This window comes from Triticum aestivum, chromosome 4D, assembly GCF_018294505.1.
Source record: "Triticum aestivum cultivar Chinese Spring chromosome 4D, IWGSC CS RefSeq v2.1, whole genome shotgun sequence".
NCBI lineage: Eukaryota > Viridiplantae > Streptophyta > Magnoliopsida > Poales > Poaceae > Triticum > Triticum aestivum.
Genome location: NC_057805.1, coordinates 283,105,555 through 283,130,976, shown reverse-complemented (window position 1 = coordinate 283,130,976; position 25,422 = coordinate 283,105,555).

Genomic DNA, 25,422 nt, shown 5'->3' with positions numbered 1-25,422 from the left:
TAAAGTGAATGCGGTTGTCTATAATTCCTAACCCATAAACGATAGTGGTAATTCGATAAGAGACATCATGGTATGCACCATATCCAATAGGGTGCAGTTATGATGTTGGGACACACCATCACACTATGGTGTTCCAGGCGGTATTACTTGTGAAACACTTTCCACAATGTCTTAATTGTGTGTCAAACTCGTAACTCAGATACTCATCTCTATGATCATATCACAGATATTTTATCCTCTTGTCACGACGATCTTCAACTTCACTCTGAAATTGCTTGAACCTTTTAATAATTCAGACTTGTGTTTCATCAAGTAAATACACTCAGCATCTACTCAAATCATCTGTGAAGTAAGAACATAACGATATCCACTGCATGCCTCAGCACTCATTGGACTGCATACATCAAAATGTATTACTTCCAATAAGTTGCTCTCTTGTTCCATCTTACTGAAAACGAGGCTTTTCAGTCATCTTGCCCATGTGGTATGATTTGCATGTCTCAAGTGATTCAAAATCAAGTGAGTCCAAACGATCCATCTGCATGGAGTTTCTTCATGCATATATACCAATAGACATGGTTCGCATGTCTCAATCTTTTCAAACCGAGTGAGTCCAAAGATCCATCTACATGGAGCTTCTTCATACGTTCTATACCAATATGACTCAAGTGGCAGTGCCACAAGTATGTGAAACTATCATTACTATTTTATATCTTTTGGCACGAACATGTGTATCACTATGATCGAGATTCATTTTAGGTGAAAGACCATTGAAGGTATTATTCAAATAAACAGAGTAACCATTATTCTCCTTAGATGAATAACCGTATTGCGATAAACATAATCCAATCATGCTCAACGCAAACACCAAATCTCGATGGTAGAGGGAGCATGCGATGCTTGATCACATCAACCTTGGAAACACTTCCAACACATATCGTCATCTCACCTTCAGCTAGTCTCCGTTTATTCCGCAGCTTTTATTTCGAGTTACTAACACTTAGCAACCGAACCGGTATCTAATACCCTGGTGCTGCTAGGAGTACTAGTAAAGTACACATTCATATAATGTATATCCAATATACTTCTGTCGACCTTGCCTGCCTTCTCATCTACCAAGTATCTAGGGTAGTTCTGCTTCAGTGGCCGTTCCCTCATTATAGAAGCACTTAGTCTCGGGTTTGGGTTCAACCTTGGGATTCTTCACTAGAGCAGCAAATGATTTGCTGTTTCATGAAGTATCCCTTTTGCCCTTACCCTTCTAGAAACTAGTGGTTTTACTAACCATCAACAATTGATGCTCCTTCTTGATTTCTACTTTCGCGGTGTCAAACATCGCGAATAGCTCAAGGATCATCATATCTATCCCTGATATGTTATAGTTCATCACGAAGCTCTACTAGCTTGGTGCCAGTGACTATGGAGAACTATCACTATCTCATCTGGGAGATTAACTCCCACTCGATTCAAGCGATTGTGGTACTCAGACAATCTGAGCACATGCTCAACGATTGAGCTTTTCTCCCTTAGTTTGCAGGCTTAAGAAACTTGTCAGAGGTCTCATACCTCTTGACGTGGGCACTAGTCTGAAATCCCAATTTCAGTCTTCAGAACATCTCATATGTTCTGCGACGTTTCAAAAACGTCTTTGGTGCCACAATTCTAAACCGTTAGCATCACGCACTGAACTATCACGTAGTCATCAAACGTGTATGTCAGATGTTTCGCAACATCTACAGACGACGCTGAGGTTCAGCACACCGACGATGCATTAAGGACATAAGCCTTCTGTGCAGCAATGAGGACAATCCTCAGTTTACGGACCCAGTCCGCATAATTGCTACTACCAACTTTCAACTAAATTTTCTCTAGGAACATATCTTAAACAGTAGAACTAAAGCGTATGACATAATTTGCAAAGACCTTTTGACTATGTTCTTGAAGTTCATCTGATTATTTAAGGAACTCCCACTCAGATAAACATCCCTCTAGTCATCTAAGTGATACATGATCCGAGTCAGACTAGGCCGTGTCCGATCATCACGTGAGACGGACTAGTCATCATCAGTGAACATCTCCATGTTGATCGTATCTACTATACGACTCATGTTCGACCTTTCGGCCTCTTGTGTTCCGAGGCCATGTCTGTACATGCTAGGCTCGTCAAGTCAACCTAAGTGTTTTTGCATGTGTTCCGAGGCCATGTCTGTACATGCTAGGCTCGTCAACACCCGTTGTATTCGAACGTTAGAATCTATCACACCCGATCATCACGTGGTGCTTCGAAACAACGAACCTTCGCAACGGTGCACAGTTAGGGGGAACACTTTCTTGAAATTTTAGTGAGGGATCATCTTACTTACTACCGTCGTTCTAAGCAAATAAGATGCATAACATGATAAACATCACATGCAATCAAATAGTGACATGATATGGCCAATATCATTTTGCTCCTTTGATCTCCATCTTCGGGGCACCATGATCATCTTTGTCACCGGCATGACACCATGATCTCCATCATTGTGTCTTCATGAAGTTTTCACGCCAACGATTACTTCTACTTCTATGGCTAACGCACTTAGCAATAAAGTAAAGTAATTTACATGGCGTTATGCAATGACACGCAGGTCATACAACAAAATAAAGACAACTCCTATGGCTCCTGCCGGTTGTCATACTCATCGACATGCAAGTCATGATTCCTATTACAAGAATATGATCAATCTCATACATCACATATATCATTCATCACATCTTCTGGCCATATCACATCACATAGCACATGCTGCAAAAACAAGTTAGACGTCCTCTAATTGTTGTTGCAAGTTTTTACGTGGCTTGTATAGGTTTCTAGCAAGAACGTTTCTTACCTACGTAAAACCACAACGTGATATGCCAATTTCTATTTACCCTTCATAAGGACCCTTTTCATCGAATCCGTTCCGACTAAAGTGGGAGAGACAGACACCCGCTAGCCACCTTATGCAACTAGTGCATGTCAGTCGGTGGAACCTGTCTCACGTAAGCATACGTGTAAGGTCGGTCCGGGCCGCTTCATCCCACAATGCCGCCGAAACAAGATAAGACTAGTAGCGGCAAGAAGAATTGGCAACATCTACGCCCACAACTACTTTGTGTTCTACTCGTGCATAGAAACTACGCATAGACCTAGCTCATGATGCCACTGTTGGGGAACGTAGCAGAAATTCAAAATTTTCTACGCATCACCAAGATCAATCTATGGAGTAATCTAGCAACGAGGGGAAGGGGAGTGCATCTACATACCCTTGTAGATCGCGATGTGGAAGCGTTGCAAGAACACGGATGAAGGAGTCGTACTCGTAGCGATTTAGATCGCGGTTGATTCCGATCTAAGCACCGAAGAACGGTGCCTCCGCGTTCAACACACGTGCAGCCCGGTGACGTCTCCCACACCTTGATCCAGCAAGGAGAGAGGGAGAGGTTGGGGAAGACTCCATCCAGAAGCAGCACGACGACGTGGTGGTGGTGGAGGAGCGTGGCAATCCCGCAGGGCTTCGCCAAGCACCGCGGGAGAGGAGGAGGAGGAAGGGCTGCGCCAGGGAGAGGAAAACTCATATGTTTGCAGCCCCCAATACCTCAACTATATATAGGGGAGAGGGAGAGGGCTGCGCCCCCTCTAGGGTTTCCACCCCAAGGGGTGCGGCAGCCCCAAAACCCATCTAGGGAGGCGGCCAAGGGGGGAGAGGGGGAAACTTGCCCCCAAGCAAGGTGGAGGCGCCCCCTCCCCAAACCCTAGGCGCCTTGGGCCCTGGTGGGGGGGCGCACCAGCCCACCTGGGGCTGGTCCCCTCCCACACTTGGCCCATGCTTCCCTCTGGGGCCGGTGGTCCCACTTGGTGGACCCTCGGGACCCTCCCGGTGGTCCCGGTACATTACCGATATCACCCGAAACTTTTCCGGTGACCAAAACAGGACTTCCCATATATAAATCTTTAACTCCGGACCATTCCGGAACTCCTCGTGACGTCCGGGATCTCATCCGGACTCCGAACAACATTCGGTAACCACGTACATACTTTCCCTATAACCCTAGCATCATCGAACCTTAAGTGTGAAGACCCTACGGGTTCGGGAACCATGCAGACATGACCGAGACGTTCTAAGGTCAATAACCAACAGCGGGATCTGGATACCCATGTTGGCTCCCACATGTTCCACGATGATCTCATCGGATGAACCACGATGTCGGGGATTCAATCAATCCTGTATTCAATTCCCTCTGTTTATCGATATGTTACTTGCCCGAGATTTGATCGTCGGGATCCCGATACCTTGTTCAATCTCGTTACCGGCAAGTCTCTTTACTCGTTCCGTAACACACATCATCCCGTGATCAACTCCTTGGTCACATTGTGCACATTATGATGATGTCCTACCGAGTGGGCCCAGAGATACCTCTCCGTTTACACGGAGTGGCAAATCCCAGTCTCGATTCGTGCCAACCCAACAGACACTTTCGGAGATACCTGTAGTGCACCTTTATAGCCACCCAGTTACGTTGTGACGTTTGGTACACCCAAAGCATTCCTACGGTATCCGGGAGTTGCATAATCTCATGGTCTAAGGAAATGATACTTGACATTAGAAAAGCTCTGAGCAAACGAACTACACGATCTTGTGCTAGGCTTAGGATTGGGTCTTGTCCATCACATCATTCTCGTAATGATGTGATCCCGTTATCAACGACATCCAATGTCCATGGTCAGGAAACCGTAACCATCTATTGATCAACGAGCCAGTCAACTAGAGGCTTACTAGGGACATGGTGTTGTCTATGTATCCACACATGTATCTGAGTTTCCTATCAATACAATTCTAGCATGGATAATAAACGATTATCATGAACAAGGAAATATAATAATAACCTATTTATTATTGCCTCTAGGGCATATTTCCAACAGTCTCCCACTTGCACTAGAGTCAATAATCTAGTCCACATCACCATGTGATTAACACTCATAGGTCACATCACCATGTGACCAACACCCAAGAGTTTACTAGAGTTAACAATCTAGTTCACATCACCATGTGATTAACACTCAATGAGTTCTGGTTTGATCATGTTATGCTTGTGAGAGAGGTTATTAGTCAACGGGTCTGAACCTTTCAGATCCGTGTGTGCTTTACGAATATCTATGTCATCTTGTGGTTGCTACCACGCGCTACTTGGAGCCATTTCAAATAATTGCTCTACTATACGAATCCGGTTTACTACTCAGAGCCATCCGGATTAGTGTCAAAGTTCGCATCGACGTAACCCTTTACGACGAACTCCTTTTCACCTCCATAATCGAGAAAATTCCTTAGTCCACTAGATACTAAGGATAAGTTCGACCGCTGTCATGTGATCCATTCCCGGATCACTATTGTACCCCTTGACCAACTCATGGCAAGGCACACTACATGTGCGGTACACAGCATAGCATACTATAGAGCCTACGTCTAAAGCATAGGGGACGACCTTCGTCCTTTCTCTCTCTTCTGCTGTGGTCAGGTCTTGAGTCTTACTCAATGCTCACACCTTGTAACACAGCCAAGAACTCCTTCTTTGCTGATCTATTTTGAACTCTTTCAAAATCATGTCAAGGTGTGCGTTCTTTGAAAGTATCATCAGGCGTCTTGATCTATCTCTATAGATCTTGATGCCCAATATGAAAGCAGCTTTATCCAAGTCTTCCTTTGAAAAACTCCTTTCAAACAACCCTTTATGCTTTCCAGAAATTTTACATCATTTCGGATCAGCAATATGTCATTCACATATACTTATCAGAAATGTTGTAGCGCTCCCACTCACTTTATTGTAAATACAAGTTTCTAACAAACTTTGTATAAACCCAAAAACTTTGATCACTCCATCAAAGCGTATATTCTGACTCCGAGATGCTTGCTCTAATCCATGGAAGGATCGCTGGAGCTAGCATACCTTTTAGCATCCTTAGGACGAAACCTTTCTGATTGTATCACATACAACCTTTCCTTACGAAAACTGGTAAGGAAACTTGTTTTGACATCCATCTGCCAGATTTCATAAATGCAGCTAATGCTAACATGATTCCGACGGACTTAAGCATCGCTACGGACTTAAGCCGGCGGCCCCTGCCCCTGATCGTCGCCGCGGGGGGCGCCGCGGCAAGAAGCAGCAACAACACGGCGCGGGGGGGGGGGGGGCACCAGCCGCAGCAGCAGCTGCTGCCCCCGGCCCCCTTGGCCGCCGCGACCAACTCTTGGACGGGAGTGGTCCATGCTTACACGATGCCCGTGCTGCGGGCCCCCGTCCCGGCTAGGATCCTTGGCCCCCACCTCAGCGCGCATCAGGTGCTGTTCGCCGCCCCGGGTGGCTACCCCGTCGCGGCGCCCACGTACGCCGCCCCGGGCGGCTACCCCGCGGCCATGCATGGCTACCCAAGCGGCCCTGCCCGCCTACCCCGCCGCCCCTCCGGCCGCGGCCGCCGCACTCCCGCCGGCTCCTTGGGATCCGGCCCTCCTTGCGGCGCTTCATTCCGCCCCTACACCCAACACATACACCGGAGGCGACGACTAGTATATGGACACCGAGGCTACCGCCCACATGACTTCCAACCCTGGTAACCTCAACTCCGTATATCCAGTTTCTACCGCATGTCGTATTACTATTGGGGACGAGTCCTCCCTTCCCATTACTCATGTCGGTCATGGTTCTTTTCCGTCTAACTCTACGCCTATACACATGTCTAATGTCTTAGTTTCACCTGAGTTAGTCACCAATCTTGTTTCCGTTCGTTCTCTTACACATGAAAATCCTATAACTGTTGAATTTGACGAACTGGGTTTTTCTGTCAAGGACGCCCGTACCCGGATGGTGCTCCACCGATGGGACAGCCCGGACGGCCTCTACCCGGTGAACTACCAACACCTCCACATCCGCTCGGGTCGCTCTCTCCGCTATGGTGGACCTTTGGCATGCTCGGCTGGGTCATGCTAACCCGGCCACCCTTCGTCATATTCTTAGGACTTTTTCATTCACGTGTAATAAAACCGATAATCATACTTGTCATGTTTGTCGTCTCGGCAAGCACGTCCGTCTTCCATTTAGTGCGTCATCATTGGTGGCGTCATATCCATTTGAGTTGATTCATAGTGACTTGTGGACATCTCCTGTTGCCAGTAATACGAGTTTTTATACTATCTTGTCATACTTGATGATTTTTCGCACTATGTGTGGACCTTCCCATTGCGGAGAAAATCCGATGCACTCTCCGTTCTCACTACCTTTTACTCCTATGTTGCTACGCAGTTTGGGCGTCCCATTCATGCCTTACAGACTGACAACGGGAAGGAGTTCGACAACGTCGGGGTTCGCACCCTCCTTGCCACACATGGCACGATTCTTCATCTCACTGGCCTATATACCTCGCAACAAAATGGTCGCTCCGAACGGATCCTTCGCACCCTCAATGATTGTGTGCGCACTCTTCCCTTCCACGCTAATGTCCCGCCCCAGTTTTGGCCGGACGCTCTCTCCACCGCCTCCCTCCTCATCAACACTCATCCGACTCGTGCTCATGGGTACTTTGCACCACATCATCTCCTCTTCGGTAGCCCTCCCTCCTATGATGATCTTCGTGTTTTTGGGTGTCTCTGTTATCCTAGCATCGCCTCCACTACTCATAAACTCGCACCTCGCTCCGTGGCATGCATCTTTCTCGGATACCCACCAAACACCAAAGGCTATCGTTGCTATGATCCGGTTTCCCACCGAGTTTTCACTTCACGGCACGTTTACTTTGACGAGAGGTCTTTTCCTTTTCACCAGGTACCGCCACCGGTCGACTCGCCATCGTCACCCACGCCTCCTAGCGCCCCTCGAGGCGGCCGCTCACTTGCGCTCGGGCCCCCTCCCGGCTTCGGTCCCCCTGCAGCGCGTGGGCCTCCCACTGGCTTCGGCGCTCCCGCTGCGCCTGAGCCCCCCGTCTGGGTCCGTGGCATCGGACCCAGAGCCATCACCCGCCGCCCCAGGCTCTCCCGCCGGCACGACTGCTTCCTCGCCGGCGGCCACGGTGCCACCGACTCCCGTTGATTCCGTAGCCCGGTCAGCGAGCGCATCTCATGCGCCTGACCCGGGCTCCTCGACGGCTTCACCGGTGATCCCGATGGGCTATTCGTCGCCTTCGGCCTCGGTCGATCCCCCTCGCCGACCTCGTCGCCAGCCTCGTCGTCGCCGGCCTCGTCAGCTTCGCCGGCTGTGGCCCCGACCCCGCCGGTCCTGACGGCCCCGCCGGCTTCTCCCCCGGCCCCTCCCTCGGCACCGCCGGCCCCACCGGCCGCCTTGGACACCCGCATGGTCACCCGTGCTCGCACCGGTATTCACCAACCCAGCACACGCTATTCCGCGGATGAGTAACTTCTCGCTGCCTCGACGTCTACGCCGTCACCCCTCCCGTCGTCAGCTCGAGCCGCGCTTCGCGACCCGCATTGGCTCGCTGCGATGCAGGAGGAGTTCGACGCGCTGGTGCGCAACCGCACCTGGCAGCTTGTCCCGCAGCCCGCCCATGCCAACGTCATCACCGGCAAGTGGGTCTTCCAGCATAAGACTCGTCCTGACGGGTCTCTCGAGCACTATAAGGCTCGGTGGGTGGTACGCGGGTTCCGGCAGCATGCGGGAGTCGACTTCACCGACACTTTCGCCCCGGTTGTAAAACCGGGCATGATTCGTGCGGTCCTTCAGCTCGCGGTCTCTCGCGCCTGGCCGGTGCATCAGATGGATGTGTCAAACGCGTTCCTGCATTGCCATCTCTCAGAGCAGGTTTTCTGTCAGCAGCCTACTGGCTTCGTCGACGCGGCTCATCCTGACCACGTGTGCTTGCTCTCCCGCTCCTTATACGGGTTGAAGCAGGCCCCTCGAGCCTGGTACTAGCGGATCGCCGGCTTCTTGCAGCAGCTTGGGTTCCGAGCTACTCGCTCCGATGCCTCGCTGTTCGTCTACCACCAGGCTCCGGCGACCGCTTACCTGTTCCTCTACATCGACGAGATCATCCTGAAGGCCTCCTCGCCAGAGCTCCTTCGCCAGCATACTGCTCGCCTCAGCGCCGAGTTCGCCATTAAGGATCTCGGCCTGTTGCACTACTTCCTCGGTATTGAGGTGGTACGCCGCGCCGATGGGTTCTTTCTCCACCAGCAGCAGTATGCGCGGGACCTTCTTGACCGGGCTGGCATGCTTAACTGCAAGCCTGTCCCGCAAGTCGATCCTAAACCCTAGTTACCGCCGCTTCCGCACCCATGCGCCGCCCCCGGGGCGGTCATCCTCCATGACCGCCGCCGGGGGCCGCGCCGCCCGTACCTAGGGTTCGTCCGCCGGTCGTGTTGACCGGCTGCCCTAGAGAGTCTTTTCCCCGAGCCTTACTCTGGGGTTTTCTCTCTCCCGCCGGTCATCTTGATCTCGCGGTTTCTTTTTGGTTTTCTGATCTATTCTTGATCGGTTTGCGTCGCCCACCGCCGCCGTCGACTCCGAGCGCCTCTACTCTGACCCCGGCACGACCACCCGGCCTCTCCTCCGACCCGGCGGCCACACATACCGAGGCGGCCAGTCAGGGCCAGCCACCGTCCGCGCGTCGGTCATCCCGTCGCCCTGCATCGGCCGTCACCGCCCTGCTCCTACCGGGAAACCTGCATCGCCCCGACCCGGCGGCCTCGCGCTATGCGACAGCCAATCATAGTCGTCGCTCGCGTGCCGGCCCGCCCATCGATCCACATCACCCGCCTTCGTTGCGACTGCACGGCGGCCCGCCGGTCTACCTCGCCGTCCTCGTCCTCGGCTGCGCCGGGACGGCTGCGTCAGGCTCGTCGGTTGCCTCAACTCGGGCGTCGCTGCTCCGTTGGTCGCTCGGGCCTCGCTGCCCGGGCACCGACGTTGCTTTGGCAGCCCGGGTGCCGGTACTGACAAGCTCGTCCGCACAACTTCCGATGCCGTCCGTCGTCGCCGGCTTCATCTCGGACTCCGCCGCCACCACGCCTCCACCGAGCGGCGTCCCCGACCTCGCGCGCGATCGGCTTGATCACCCGCTCGCCGCCGCGATCCGCCTCATCTACACCGCGCGACCTACCTGGCCCGTCGGTTAGGCACGCCTCTGCAGGTCCCGTGAAGATCGTCCCCGAGTTCAGCGCGCCTCTCCACCAATCGAGAATCGGGCTGCCGCTGCGTCACCCCGTCGGGCTGCAGCTCCGCCGCCCCGTGGTTCTTCTCGCGGCTGCATCGGCTCGTGTGTCGCCGCTGCGTCGCCACTTGGGGCCGGAGTGTCGCGATGCGCGGTCCCCGCCGCTGCCCCGAGGCCGTCCCCGCGGTTGCACCGACTCGCGAACCGCCATTGTCTTGCCCCTTTGGGCCGCAGCGTCGCGGCCCACGGTCCCCGCCGTCGCCCAGAGGTCTTGCCGCCATCGCCCCGACCCGCCTGCCGCCGCTGCGTCGCCCCTTCGGGCCGCAGCGCCGCGGCCCGCGGTCCGCTCCGCCGTCACCGCGCATCGACCTCCCGTGGTATGCGCCACGCCGTCTTCCTTGGCGCGGGAACGCCACCGTCCGCGCCGGTCTTCGTCACGCTGTCGCCTACTTCGAGCACCGCCGCCGCACTCCTAACCTAGCGACCGCCGCCGCCGCCGTCAGGCCGCCGCCGCCGCTCTTCTTTGGCCGCCGCCGCTACCTCCGTAGCCGCCACAGCTGCCCGTCCAACCCCTTCGTCTTCGTCAAGCACCAGCCCATCGCCAGCTTCGCCGTCATCTACCCCGACCGCTTCGTCTACTCCGACCACCGTTGGTGACATCGGCCCCGTGCCGATGGACTCCGCAATCGTCGTCGAGTTCTTCTTTGCTGGCCCCTCCGACTTCTCCGACATGGCGTACAGCTTGTGCAGGTCCCTCTTCTATGCATGCCCGGTGCTGGCAACACCGATGCGTGCCTTCATCCACAACGTGTCCCCGGGCCTGGCAAGCCTTGTCGGCGCTTCGTCAACTTCGTCTTCGTCCGTTTACGCATGCCCGGGGCTGGCAACACCGGTGCGTGCCTTCGTCCACGATGTGTCACCAGGCTTGGCAAACCCACCGCGACGCATCGTCAACAACATTTTCTTCCCGGCACACCCCTACTTCGACACCACTGCGCACATGCTAACTCGGCGCCCTCTTGCGCCCGTGGCTCCACGGCGAGTTCCTCGACACCGGCCATCCCGACTCGACATCGACCACAGCATTCTTTGCACGGCTGCCTCGACCACGGCAACACCACCCTCCGCTCTCGGCTACATCGACAAACAGCACAAAGGGCTACCGCTTTGGTTAAGCAACCTCGTTGGTTTCCACTCCATCCACGACTACGCGATGTATCGACCGTTATGACTGTGTGTGTGGGGGGGGGTGTTGTCCGTCGGCTTGCCTTCGGATTCTTCTCGAGTCTCACCGTCTGCGTCGCTCCCGTTGTGACTGCGGGGGAATGTTGAGTATATTGATTATTAGGAAAGAAGAGATAGACTAGGATTTGTTCTGGCTTGTCTTGTACTCCAAGTTGATCATTGTACTCCTATATATATATATATATATATATATATATATATATATATATATATATATATATATATATATATATATATATATATATATATATGCCAACAAGACTCAAGCAATACAACAATTATTCCACCAAATCACTCCATCGGCCCCGCCTCTAGTTTCCTTGTATAGATGAGGCTGAGGGCTGCCCTTGTACTTTATATACGTGCACCGTGCACCCGATCAATACATCGAGAGTTGTATTGCCTTCAACATGCCGCACCAGGATTGGTCATGGTTGTGGCCGCCGCTGATTAACGCGGGCGCGCCGCGCGTGGGAAGGGCCTCGCCGGCGGTAGCGAGTGGACCAAGGGCATCGCTGTGGACTGGCCGAGGCCTTCCGATCTCGCGCGGTAACCGCCACGCCAAGTCATCCAGCCGCACCGCTGCACGTGCATGACAAGCGACTGAACAGACCCGTGTGTCGCGCTGCTAGAGGCCTAGATCGCGAGCCACGCTTGCGCGTCGGGAGTCGAAGAAGCGATGTCCTCATGTACGCTAGGAATTGCCCCTCCAGCCGTTGCGGACTGGAGCACCGGGTCAACCACTTCGTCATGCGTGATTTGGCTCCCCGCGGAAACCCCAGCCGGAGGCCATCGCCCCGCTGCTCGCTGGCTACCATCAGAAGTACGGGTCCGATGGTTGTCGTGCAATCCGTGATTAGTTATCGGATTTGCTAAGTGGCATCCAGATGAAATTTAGTTATCTCACATCTAAGTCTACAATCGTTGGATTTGTTTTCTGTAAAATTCGCGCAGAGGTTGTCCCTCCTCTCGCTGTCCCCTGTCGGCATGTTTTCTTGTTCCCAAAGATGGGCCTTCTATTTGTTACATGGGCTGTCTTATTTTTTCTCTCTGATTGTTACACCGGCATGCACAGTGGTGTGGATACCTACTGATTTGGTCTGTTCGTGTGACTGTTTTTGTTGGGGGTCTGTTCCTTTTGCAACAAAGTGTAGATGTGGCATCTTCTCAAAAAAAAGTGTAGACGTGGCACAACATTTACTTAAGAGTGCAGACTTTTTATACGCCTCTCAGTTTATGGCTAGAAGTTTACGACAATTTTTTGTTTTTTTTTTCTATTTGCTTTTTTTATGATCTGTTTTCCAGTTTTCAATTTATTTATTTATTTCCCTTTCTTTTTTGTTATTCTTTTTTATTTTTTCCCTTTTCTTTTTTCATTGTTTTACAAAAATTGTGATTTATCTTTTTTTTTACTTTTATCTTCAATATCTCTATTTTCATTTTTCTAGATTTGCTAATTGCCATCTACACCAGGTGATCGTCCCTCGCGCGCTAGCGTGTTCACGCGCACATGGGCCTGTGTCCACTTCCACACGAGATGGGGCGGGTGTCGTAGGAGTAAGTCTCACATTAGAATTGGGGGTACGTAGGAGGAGGTAAGATCCTAGCTACGACAAGGTTGTGCACGCAAGGTTTACGAGTTCAGGCCTTTCTCGGAGGAAGTAACAGCCCTACGTCTCGGTACCCAAACGCTTGGTCGACAGCATTATGCGTGAGAGTTACAGGGAGTGCAAACCCTTGTGCAGTGGAGGGGGTGGCTTAAATAGAGTGCGCCAGGACCCCAGCCAGCCCATGTTACAAAGGGTTTAATGTACATTAAGTCAGGGCGTTACTGGTAACGCCAATAATAAAGAGGTATAAATGATCTTTAAGACTACAGAGTGAATGCCCAACCGTTGCCATCCCGAGTGACGTTAGGTCTTCTGTACTCCGAGTGGTTTCTTGTATTGTCGAGTGACTTCATTTTGGTCAAATGGAATTGGGGTATCCGAGTGAGATTGAAGGTCGAGTGGATTGCACTCCTTGATGAACCCAGTCGGTTTCTCTTCTTGTGTTTTGAATGTCTTTGACTCTAGGGCAGTGTCCCTGGGTAGGGTGTCTAGATCAGGCCTATGACCCTACCCTAGGTACATGTCATCATCATTAGCCCCTGAATGGATTGAGGTCCGAGTGAAGAAAGGGCTGAAGTTGACTCCGACTCGATTCCATACTTCGGAGGTATTTCATCTGAGTTTGTGGATCATGTTGAAGCTTCGGTCTTGTTTCAATCGCCCCGATCGATTCTGAGGTCGTCGACTGAACTCAACTGATAATCTTCGAGTGTTGATATGGTATGAAATCTCCGGCGCGATTGATTACTCTGCGGTTCCCGGATCTCACGGGATTCGGAATTTCGGGGAAGCGCACGAGACGGAGTGCGCCGCAGTAAATGGAGTGGATAGACAGGGGCGCCTCGATTCTCGCGCCACCTTTTTCGCCACGTATCGGGCTTGCCATTGTTGCGGGATTTGATAGGATCACTTGGGCCCACGATTCAGCCACTCCGACGCACGCCCATAAAAGGCGTCGAGGCTGAGGTGCTTGCACAGTGCGCCTTATTCGGCTTCTTCCACCTCTCCTTCTCCACCGCATCCGCCTCCACTTTCGACGCCGCCGCCCTGCCCGTGCGCCGTTCGCTGCAATGGAAAAGGACAAGACGGAGGCCCTGGAAAGCGCGAAGAAGGCGACGGCGGCGGCGAAGGGCAAGAAGACGAGTCGTGGGGGTCGTCGTCGAGGTCTGGATTGCCGCCTGGTTGGATCCAGGGGGACTGGATTCGGTCCATGATCCAGAAGGAAGATCTGGAGGATCTGGCCGGTGGAGGCTTGATCGCCCACGGGTCTTGGAGGTTGCCGGGGACCGAGACCGAGCCTCGACCGTAAGAGGGCGAGTGTGTCCTCCGTTCCACCCATGTCAACCGGGGTTTCACTCTACCTCCACATCCTTTTTTTCCGGGGTTTCTTGAACTTCTTTGGTGCTCAACTTCATCATTTCTCCCCCAACACAATCACATATCTTGCTGCGTTTGTCTCTCTGTGCGAAAACTTCCTGGGTTGTCGACCGCATTGGGGTTTGTTCAAGCACATCTTTACTTGCCGCTCTCAGTCTTTGAAGAAGGCAAATCTGAATGACGAAAAGACGCACGTGATCCAAATGTGCGGGGGTTTAGGGATTCAGACAAGGGGTAGGAGTACTTTTCCACCTATGACTTCCCGATTCAGTTAGAGGGTGGCAGTTGACCTGGTTCTACTGCCAAGACGTTCCGACTCCTGGTCAGTCGACCGGTTTTCCCCCCTTCAGCATGGATCGGGTCCGCCAACCCTCCTCGCTGATCGTAACTCCAGAAGAGAAGGGAGAGGTGTCCTTGTTAGTTGACCGGGTAGTCCAATTGGTTCGTGATGGCGTGACTGGCATGGATTTGTTGGAAGTGTTTCTCAGCAGACGCATCCAGCCTCTTCAAGCTCGTAATCATCCGATGTGGATGTACTCGGGGCCTAACGACACCGCTCGGGTCGACCCAGAGGAAGTCACCTTGGAGACGGTGGAGCAGTGGCTGCGGAGCATCACTAGAAACAAGGACAACCCCAGGGGGTCCAGGAGGGTTGCACCATTCGACGCTGAAAACGAGCCAGACAAGGTCTGGCCTTTATTTCCGAGCATATTTTTATTCTGATTTGCGACTATCCTTGAATCTAATTGACGCCTGTTCAACTTCTTGCCTTGCAGATTTATACTAAGATGTATTCGATGCCGAACGGGGAGCAGGTCTAGGAGGGAACGGAGAGCGCTGACGAGAGTGGCGACTGGCAGTACCCCGCCGACCATGAAGACGACAGTGATGACTCGGGCGGTGGTGAGGAAGTCGAATCACCACCTCGCTCAGAGTGTCGATCCAAGCAGTCCCAAGACCCTACGGGCGGGCGTGGCAAAGCAGCACCTCCAAGCGCACAAGTGCAAAAACGCACTCAGACCTCGTCTCCGGAGCCGACTGAAAAGGCTGCCAAGCAGCTCAAGACCACCCCTTCAAAGCCTCGGAAGACCTTGCCCAGGATCAAGGTGGATGTTCCCGTCGCTTCTGCGTAAGTATTTTGCTTTCTCTCTTTGCTGTTACGTCGTTTGGAAACTTCTATGCTTCTGTCAACTCATTCTCTCGCTTGACCGAGTGAATTCTGAAACTTTCAGCATTGCTACTTCTGGGACCTCCATGGACATTTACAAGGACCAAGATGATGAGGAAACTGAGGACTCGGCCACTTCCAAAGCGGGTACAACTCTATACCCTTGCTCTCATTTTCTCACTTGGACTGTCGGTCGACCGAACTCGAGTCTTTTGCAGCTCCTCAAAATGTCATTGAACTTCCAGATGGCGATGAAGATATGCCCCAAAATACCACGGGAAGGAGAAGCAGGATTTCGAGCAGGAGGGTGCCTGCCAGCAAGGTACCTCAGTCGACACCAGCGCCAGAACCAGTGATTCAGCAATCTGGAGATCGAGTTCAGGCTTCTATTTCTTTTGTTGTCCCTCTGTCCACTGTTCGTCCCTCGACGTCGAATGATCAAGTTCCTGCTCCATCTGTGCAACTCCATGATTCAGATCCTCTGGCTGACTCGACCATTCCATCAGCTCCACTCTTCGTCACCCATCATGTCCCAAAGGACCATTTGAGCGCTGCTAAGGAAGCTATACGCCAGGCAGGCCTTATGATGGAGCAGATGAAGGTGGTGCATGAGACCAGCCAGGCTGCTTATGATGCCAGCTCAGCTCTCCAGACCAACATCCAGGTTAGTTGATTTCCGACTGATCTTTAGCTTGACGCTTGTTCTGTTCGGATATGGTACTTAAAAAACTGCTGCTTCATTAGTCGTAAGATGTTTGTGGATGAGCGTTTTGAAACCTTTAATGTGCATCTATCATGAGTCTGCATCTTGCATCTGTTCACCCACTGGGTGCTTCAAGTTTTGTTGAATAGTTTTTCCACTTGAGTCGACTAGGTCGCGTCGAGTGTATCTTCGAATCAGTGGGGGCACGCAGAGTAAACCAACTGGGTGTAGTCCCCGAGACCGCCGTTGAATGTTTGATTCGGCGGGGGTCTTTATCAAAATGTCTCTTTACAGTTCTTCCACTCGGTCTAGACAGGTCGTGCCGAGTGGGATCCGGACCAGTGGGGGCACGCTGAGTGCACCCACTGGGTGTATTCCCCGAGACCGCGGTCAACTGCGGGCAGTCGGCAGTGGTCTGAGGATAATTGTTGCTGTTTTTTTTACTCCTTCGACTCGTACTGGGCAGACCATGTCGAGTGGGAAATTGAACCAGTGGGGGCACGCCAAGTGCACCCACTGGGTGTAGTCCTCGAGACTACTGTTGGATGTTTTGATTCGGCAGTAGTCTTAGAACTCTTTTTACCGAAAGGACTTGAACTTGTATCTTATCGCTCGAAAGCAATTGATTTTTGTTCCTGTCGATTGCAGAAATCTTGTGCACTCGGGGCTCAGTTCGTTGAACTGGAGCAGAAACAAATTCAGCTCAACCTTGATCTGGAACTGGCCAAGCAAAATTTGCAGAAAGCCAAGGATGAAGCAGCTGCCATGAGAGGTAACAACTTGTCGACTGTTTGCCTTGCCAGCTTTACTTTTCGCCTTTTGAACCAAGTAACTCCACTCGTACAGATGTGCGTAGTGAAAACAGACAACTCCAAGCTCGTCTGAAGAATGTTATTTCTTTAGACAAAATGAAGCAGGCTCTGGAGCAGAAGGACCACGACCTCGCAGCGGCTCAGAAGACGGCACGGGAAAAAATTGATCTTGCTGACAAGAAGCTGGCTTCAGTCGGCAAGTTAGAAGAAGAAAATGCCAAGCTCAAGACTGCCATTGGTGAAATGAACAAGGAAGTCGTGCAGCTGAAGAAGGACAAGGTGGCTCTGACTAACAAGGTTGCGGACCTCACACGGAAGAGGGATGAACTTGTGGCTTCTCTAGGAGGACTCGCCAAGAAGATGTTCCTTATGCTTGAAGGTACTTTTCCTTGTCCGATTGATTTTTCACTGTCGACTCATTATAAAACTATCGACTCACCATTTCTCTGTGTGTGCAGAATTCTGTCAAACCTTCGAGGAAGAGACCAGGCAGATTGAGACGAATCTGGATCCCATTAACTGCCCCATCAAGGACAAAGTTGCAGTGAACGTGCTGTGCCTGGAATCTCGCCTCGCTAGTATCAATAATTATCTTGCTCGACTAAAGTTGGTGGTATCACGGATCGACACGGAGCTCTGGCCGAATGAGACATTCCAGAATGACCTTGAGTCTCTGATGACTCGACTAAACGAAATCCCTGGTCGAGTGCAGGCATGGAAGAAGTCCTCTGCTCGGTGCGGTGCGGACGTGGCTCTATCTCTGGTCCGTGTCCATTGCAAATAAGTTAGAGAAGAGAAGCTGGCGGCAATCAAGGTCGCAAATACCAAGAAGCTTCAATTCCAGTCCTTCATGGAGACCTTCATCGACGCTGCCACTCGTATTGCTTGATGGGATTCACCTGGATGAGTTCGTCGAGCCAGCTAGCCCTCCTCCTGTCGAGTGAACAAACTTTATGCCTCAGAATGCCAAGTGATTTTGTAACCGTTAAACTCCTTCAGGCCTGATGCCCGAGTACTTCCGTTCGTGGTTCTGAACCCTGCAGGATTTATCCGAACTTAGTTTTTCTTTGAATATGGTTGCTTTGCCTTTACCATTATAAAATCTCTTAACTCCGAGTGAAGCTTGATTCTTTACTTGGAAGAGATGTTGTATTTGTGACGTAGCTTCGACCAGAGGGTCGAGGACATGAGCATTAGGTGCTGCACACAACCTGCACCTCGTCGTTGTTGCGGATTGGGATGGAGCGTACATTGTACTTGTGACCCAGCTTCATCGAGAGGGCCGTGGTCATGAGCACTAGGTGTTGCACACGACCTGCACCTCGTCGTCCTTGTGGATTAGGATAGAGCGGAGTAGTTTTTAACTTAGGCAAGTACGGGGTCGCAGCTAAGCCCCCGAGTGGGAGGATTGCTCTCCAATCGAAGTAGTTTTGCAACTTAGGCTAGTACGGGGTCACAGCTAAGCCCCCGAGTGGGAGGATTGCTCTCCACTTGGAGTAGTTTTGCAACTTAGGTGAGTACGGGGTCGCAGCTAAGCCCCCGAGTGGGAGGATTGCTCATCACTCGGAATTATTTTTAACTTAGGCGAGTACAGGGTCGCAGCTAAGCCTCCGAGTGGGAGGATTGCTCTCCACTCGGAGTTGTTTTGAAACTTAGGCGAGTACGGGGTCGCACCTAAGCCCCCGAGTGGGAGGATTGCTCTCCACTCGGAGTAGTTTTTAACTTAGGCGAGTACGGGGTCGCAGCTAAGCCCCCGAGTGGGAGGATTGCTCTCCACTTAGAGTAGTTTTGCAACTTAGGCGAGTACGGGGTCGCAGCTAAGCCCCCGAGTGGGAGGATTTCTCTCCACTCGGAGTAGTTTTTAACTTACGCGAGTACGGGGTCGCAGCTAAGCCCCCGAGTGGGAGGATTGCTCTCCACTCGGAGTAGTTTTTAACTTAGGCGAGTACGGGGTCGCAGCTAAGCCCCCGAGTGGGAGGATTGCTCTCCACTCAGAGTAGTTTTTAACTTAGGCGAGTACGGGGTCGCAGCTAAGCCCCCGAGTGGGAGGATTGCTCTCCACTCAGAATAGTTTTTAACTTAGGTGAGTACGGGGTGGCAGCTAAGCCCCCGAGTGAGAGGGTTGCTCTGCACTTGGAATGTTTTTGAAACTTAGGCGAATCGGGTTCACGGCTAAGCCCCCGAGTGGGAGGGTTGCTCTCCACTCGGAGTGTATTTGAAACTCGGGCGAATCAGGTTTGCGGCTAAGCCAACCACTGGGGGATTTGAACACATGTTTTTGTGAGACAACAATCATTAAGATACTGCAAAAATCTTGTCTTTGATAAGCAAACTGAACGATTCTTATTACAACTCGTCGATCCGAGTGTTTAGGTATAAAAACGGCGGAGCAGCTCTGCATTCCACGAGTGTGGCTCATCTGCTTTCTTGGCTACATTGTAGAGGTGATAGGCCCCGTTGTGGAGAACCTTGGTGATGATGAAGGGACCTTCCCAGGCCGGAGCGAGCTTGTGAGGTCGTTTCTGATGCACTCGGAGCACAAGGCCTCCTTCTTGGAACACTCGACCTCTGACATTACGGGCATGGAATCGACGCAAGTCTTGCGGATAGATGGTCGACCTGATCAGAGCCATCTCACGTTCTTCCTCTAAGAGATCAACTGCGTCTTGGCATGCTTGTTCAACTTCAGCTTCTGGGAAAAGTTCCACTCGGGGAGCGTTGTGCAGCAAGTCACTCAGAAGCACAGCTTCAGCGCCATATACCATGAAGAAGGGAGTTAGGTCAGTCGACCGGTTTGGAGTTGTTCTCAGTCCCCACAAGACAGATGGCAATTTAGTCACCCAAGCTCCAGCGGCATGCTTGAGGTCGCGCATCAGTCCGGGTTTCAGCCCTTGAAGGATCAAACCATTCGCCCTTTCTGCCTGCCCATTCGACTGCGGGTGCGCAACAGATGCGTAATCGACCCAAGTACCCTGGGAAGCACAGAATGCTCTGAACTCATCAGAATCATAGTTGGAACCTTTATCTGTGATAATACTGTGAGGAACTCCATATCTGAATATCAGCTCTCTAACGAAACTGATGGCAGTGCTTGAATCAAGATTCTTGATAGGCTTGGCCTCAATCCATTTAGTGAATTTGTCGACTGCCACAAGAAAATGAGTGAAACCACTTCTGCCGGTCTTGAAGGGTCCAACCATATCCAACCCCCAAACAGCAAACGGCCAGATGAGTGGAATAGTCTTCAAGGCAGATGCAGGCTTGTGAGACATGTTTGAGTAGAACTGGCAGCCTTCGCACTTGTCGTCTATATATTTTGCCATCTCATTTGCACGCGGCGAGTAGAATCCCGCTCGGTACGCTTTGGCCACGATGGTCCGAGAGGACACATGGTGACCACAGGTCCCTGAGTGGATATCATTCAGAATGATTCCACCTTCTTCTGGTGTGATACATCGCTGAGCGACCCCGGTGACACTTTCTCTGAAAAGTTGATCACCTATCACCGTGAAGGCTTTGGATCGACGGACAATCTGATGGGCCTCGTCTTCATCCTCCGGAAGCTCCTTCCTAAGAAGATATGCAATGTATGGCACCGTCCAGTCAAGAGTGACTACCAAAACTTCCATGATTAGGTCGACTATGGCCGGGACTTCAATCTCAGTCGGATCGGTAGAACTTTTCGGTTGCGGGGGCTCTTCTGTGAAAGGATCCTCTTGGACTAACGGGGAATGGAGATGCTCCAAGAACACATTGCTGGGTACAGGCTTCCGAGCAGAACCTAACTTCGCCAGGTCACCCGCTGCTTGATTCTTAATTCAAGGTATGTGGTGGAGCTCTAACCCCTCAAACTTCTTTTCCAACTTTCTTACTGCATTGCCATAGCTGGGCTCCTGATATCCCACTCCTTCATCACTTGGTTGACCACTAAATCTGAATCGCCGAAAACCATGAGGCGTCGGACGCCGAGTGAAATGGCCGTACGCAACCCATACATAAGTGCCTCATATTCAGCTTCGTTGTTGGAAGAATCAAAGTGAATCTGGAGAACATAACTGAGTTTGTCGCCTCTTGGGGATACCAGGACTACCCCAGCACCAGAACCATTCAGCATCTTGGATCCATCAAAGAACATAGTCCAATGTTCTGAGTGAATCTGAGTCGGTTGCTGCTGTTCAATCCACTCGGCGAGGAAATCTGCTATCGCTTGGGACTTGATTGCTTTCTTTGCTTCAAACTTGATATCCAACGGAAGGAGTTCAATGGCCCACTTTGCCACTTGACCATTTGCATCCCTGTTGTTCAGAATTTCTGGTAATGGAGCATCGCTAATGACTGAAACCGAGTGGTCTGAGAAGTAGTGTGCAACTTTCTTCGTGGTCAAGTGAATTCCATAAACAAGCTTATGATAATGCGGATATATCTGCTTGGACGGAGTCAAGACTTAAGAAATGTAGTACACTGGGCGTTGCACTTTGTAGGCTTTGCCTTCTTCTTCGCACTCGAACGTGAGCGATGTGCTGACAACCTGTCAAGTGGCTGCTATATACAGTAGTAGAGGCTCTTTGCTGACTGGGGCAGCAAGCACCGGCTGGGTGGAAAGCAGGGCTTGGAGCTCTACAAACGCTGCTTCAACTTCAGGAGTCCACTCGAACTTGTCAGACTTCTTCATCAGTCGGTAAAGAGGCAATGCCTTTTCACCGAGACGAGAAATGAATCGACTCAAAGCGGCCAAACAACCAGTAAGCTTCTAAATGTCGTGCACACGCACGGGGCGTTTCATTCGGAGGATTGCACCAACCTTCTATGGGTTTGCATCGATCCCTCATTCGGAAACAAGGAAACCGAGTAACTTTCCGCCTGGGACTCCGAATGTGCATTTTGACGGGCTAAGCTTGATATAATATCTTCTCAAGTTGGCAAAGGTTTCAGCGAGGTCAGTCAGTAGGTCGGAACCTTTACGTGACTTGACCACGATGTTGTCCATATGTATGCTTCCACATTCCGACTGATTTGAATGAGCAGGCACTTCTGAATCATGCGCATGAATGTGGCACCAGCATTCTTGAGACCAAAAGGCATGGTAACATAGCAAAAACACCTGAATGGGGTGATGAAAGCTGTTTTTATTTCGTCGGGTCCATACAGTCGGATCTGATGGTACCCAGAATATGCGTCCAAAAAGGGCAAACGCTCACATCCCGCAGTCGAGTCGACAATTTGATCGATGCGGGGTAGAGGGAAATGATCTTTCGGGCAGGCCCGATTGATATGCTTGAAGTCGATACACATACAAAGTGAATCATCTTTCTTGGGGACCATGACAACATTGGCGAGCCACTCGGAGTGGCATATCTCGCAGATGAACTCAGCTGCCAGAAGCCAAGCCACCTCTTCGCCAATTGCCTTCCTCTTCTCCACGGCAGACTGACGGAGATGCTCTTTAACGGGTTTTGCTTTCGGGTCTACTCGCAAACGGTGCTCAGCCAATTCCCTGGGTACACCTGGCATGTCAGATGGTTTCCATGCGAAGATGTCCCAGTTCTCATGGAGGAACTGGATGAGCGCTCCTTCCTATTTGTTTTTTTTGACAGAAAGACTGTAAGGGAACCCCTATGGTATAATTGGTGCAACAAACCCAAATTGCAAGTACTGTGCCCTGAACCTGGGTGGGTGGAAGGGCATCAGCCCCTTCCCACCACTAGGCTATGCCTTAGTCTGCACTTCTTCCTATTTGTTGTCGGGTGTTGTTGAGATATGAGTCGGAGCAGCATTGGGGTCGGTCGGGTGAAAGTGAACTGGTTTTGTTTCCCCGGACGACTGAAATGCGGACTCTGAAGCAGGCTTCTTAGCACGCAACAAATCACTCGGATCTGCATTTTTCTGGTACTCTTGCATCTCTACTGCTGCCATCTGTTCATCGGCGATCTTTGAGCCCTTTTGGAGGCACTCTTCTACTCTCTGCCTATTCCCAATGACTCTAATCACAACTCTGGGACCAGGCATCTTCAATTTGAGGTACACGTAACATGGTCGAGCCATGAAACGAGCATATGCAGGCCTGCCCAGAATAGCATGGTAGGCACTATGAAAGTCCACGACCTCAAATGTCAACTTTTCCTTGCGGTAATTCTTGGAATCACTGAAAACCACATCAAGGGTGATCTGGCCGAATGAATCGGCCTTCTTCCGCGGAATGACTCCGTGGAACCGCATGTTGCTCTCACTGAGCTTGGACATCGGAATGCCCATCCCTCAGAGGGTCTCAGCGTACAAAATGTTCAAGCCACTTCCACCATCCATCAGGACCTTTGTCAATCGAGTGCCCCCAACGACTGGGTTGACCACCAACGCTTTCCGCCCGGGGGTAGCAACGTGCGCTAGGTGATCGGACTGGTCGAATGTAATGGGAGTTTTTGACCACCTCAGATATGTCGTTGTTGCCGGAGCAACCATGTTCACTTCTCTGTTGATAATTTTCAGTCGACTTTTGCTCTCGATGCCAGCAAAACTCACTAAACTGGCATTGACATCGGGGTAACCATCATCCTCCTATTTGTCCTCATCCTTATCAGATTCCTTTTCTTTCTCACTGGGCTGACCCTCTCGGAAGCTCTGAATTAGGAGTCGACACTGTCGAGTCGTATGCTTGGGATAAATCAGGTTTCCCTCTTCATCCTTCTTGGTGTGTATATGACACGGCAAATCTAGCACATCATTTCCCGCTTGATCTTTCACCTTCTTGGGGATCCATGGCCCCTTAGGCTTTCCTTTGAATTTTCCTTGGGTCACAACTGCGGCCTCACCAGGACCTGCGGGTTCAGCTTTGCGCTTCTGCTTCCGACTGGAATTCCCTCCTTTGGTGTCCTAGGCGACTGGTTTGTTCTTGCCACCGTGGAGTCGGTCTTCTTCTTCGCTGTTAGCGTACCGAGTGGCTATTTGTGACAGCCTAGTTTTTGCCTTCTCTCTTTTTCCGGACTTTCATTTGCATTTGCTTTGGATTTGGAGTTTTGAATCAATTCAGATGGACTTGAACACTTGGGCCTACCCTTGATTTTCACCCAAGTGACCCATCCACCTCTAATTCACTTTTCCTTCTCCGAAAAACTCTCACATAAGCCCAAGGAATATTTTTCATAAAAGAAAAACATTCATTTTCTTCCCTGAAAATCACTTCAAAGAAGTGTGCTCCAAAGCAACCCCATTTTTCTTTGCCAACAAAAATCTGAGAAAATTCCCAATTATTCTTTGAACCCTAGGGCATCTTCCTGAGCAAAAATATTGCATAAAGTTTTGTAATATTTTTGCTATAGAAAATCATTTCTGTTCTGGACCAAATGACCAGTTTGTACAGCAAGTATATTTTTGCTTGATCTTTTGGGGCTGATCTTTTCTGAGATTAATTACCCTCCTAAGAGATTACTAAACCCCAAAGCACAGCCCTTAATTCTCAATAGATTTTTCTAGCAAAGCTCACAAGTTTCTGTCCAGAAACTTGCCAGGAAGAGAGCCACTCCCACAGTGCACCTGTGACCCAGCCAACTATGCAAAACGACCAAAACCACTAAGGACTAGCTGCCAGACATAGTGTTTGCGCTTAGCTCAGCCCGATGCCAAAGTTCACGCGGTAAACACATGAGTCCAAGGCGTTTGGCATGCGGTCGACGCACTCTGCGTGGCGCCAGCGCCTCTGTTCCGCGGGTGCTCGCTGCCTCGGCCGCCGTGCCTTGCCAAACCGCGCCACCATCTTCGTTTGAACCCCCATAACTGCACCCTGGTGCTTGTTGACGCCGGAGCTTGCCGCAGCGAGCACGGGCACGGCGTGACCAAGGCAATAGTGCGCCCGTGCCCGTGTGCTCGTCGCGTACCGCGCTCCTGTGCTCGTCGCCGCTCGTCTACAGCCTCCGCGTGATCTCCGGCGTCTTCCCCCTCTCTCACTGACGCCATTCATCCCCGAGCGACGCTCCAGAGAGCTCCGGCGAGCTCTCGATCCCTGCCTCGGCCTCGCCTATATATAGCCCCCTCCCGAGCTCATTTCTCTCCACTCCCACACTCAGCACATCTCCACGACCACATAAGAAGCCGCAGCCCGTCCGGGCAGGCCTCTGGCCGCCGTCCCTGCCCCAAGCTCGCCGGCGATCCCCATCTCTGCCCCCTCCCTCTCCAGAGCCACTCGAGCTCCACCAACCACTCCGGTGTGTTCGTGGTGGTTCATTGGTGCGAGCTAGTGCAGTTGGAGTTGCTGAACCGGCCCTGCCTCACCGGAATAGCCAACTCCGATGAGCCCCGCCCATTGCTGCCGCTGGAGAGCTCTGTTCTGACCCCGATCGGCCACC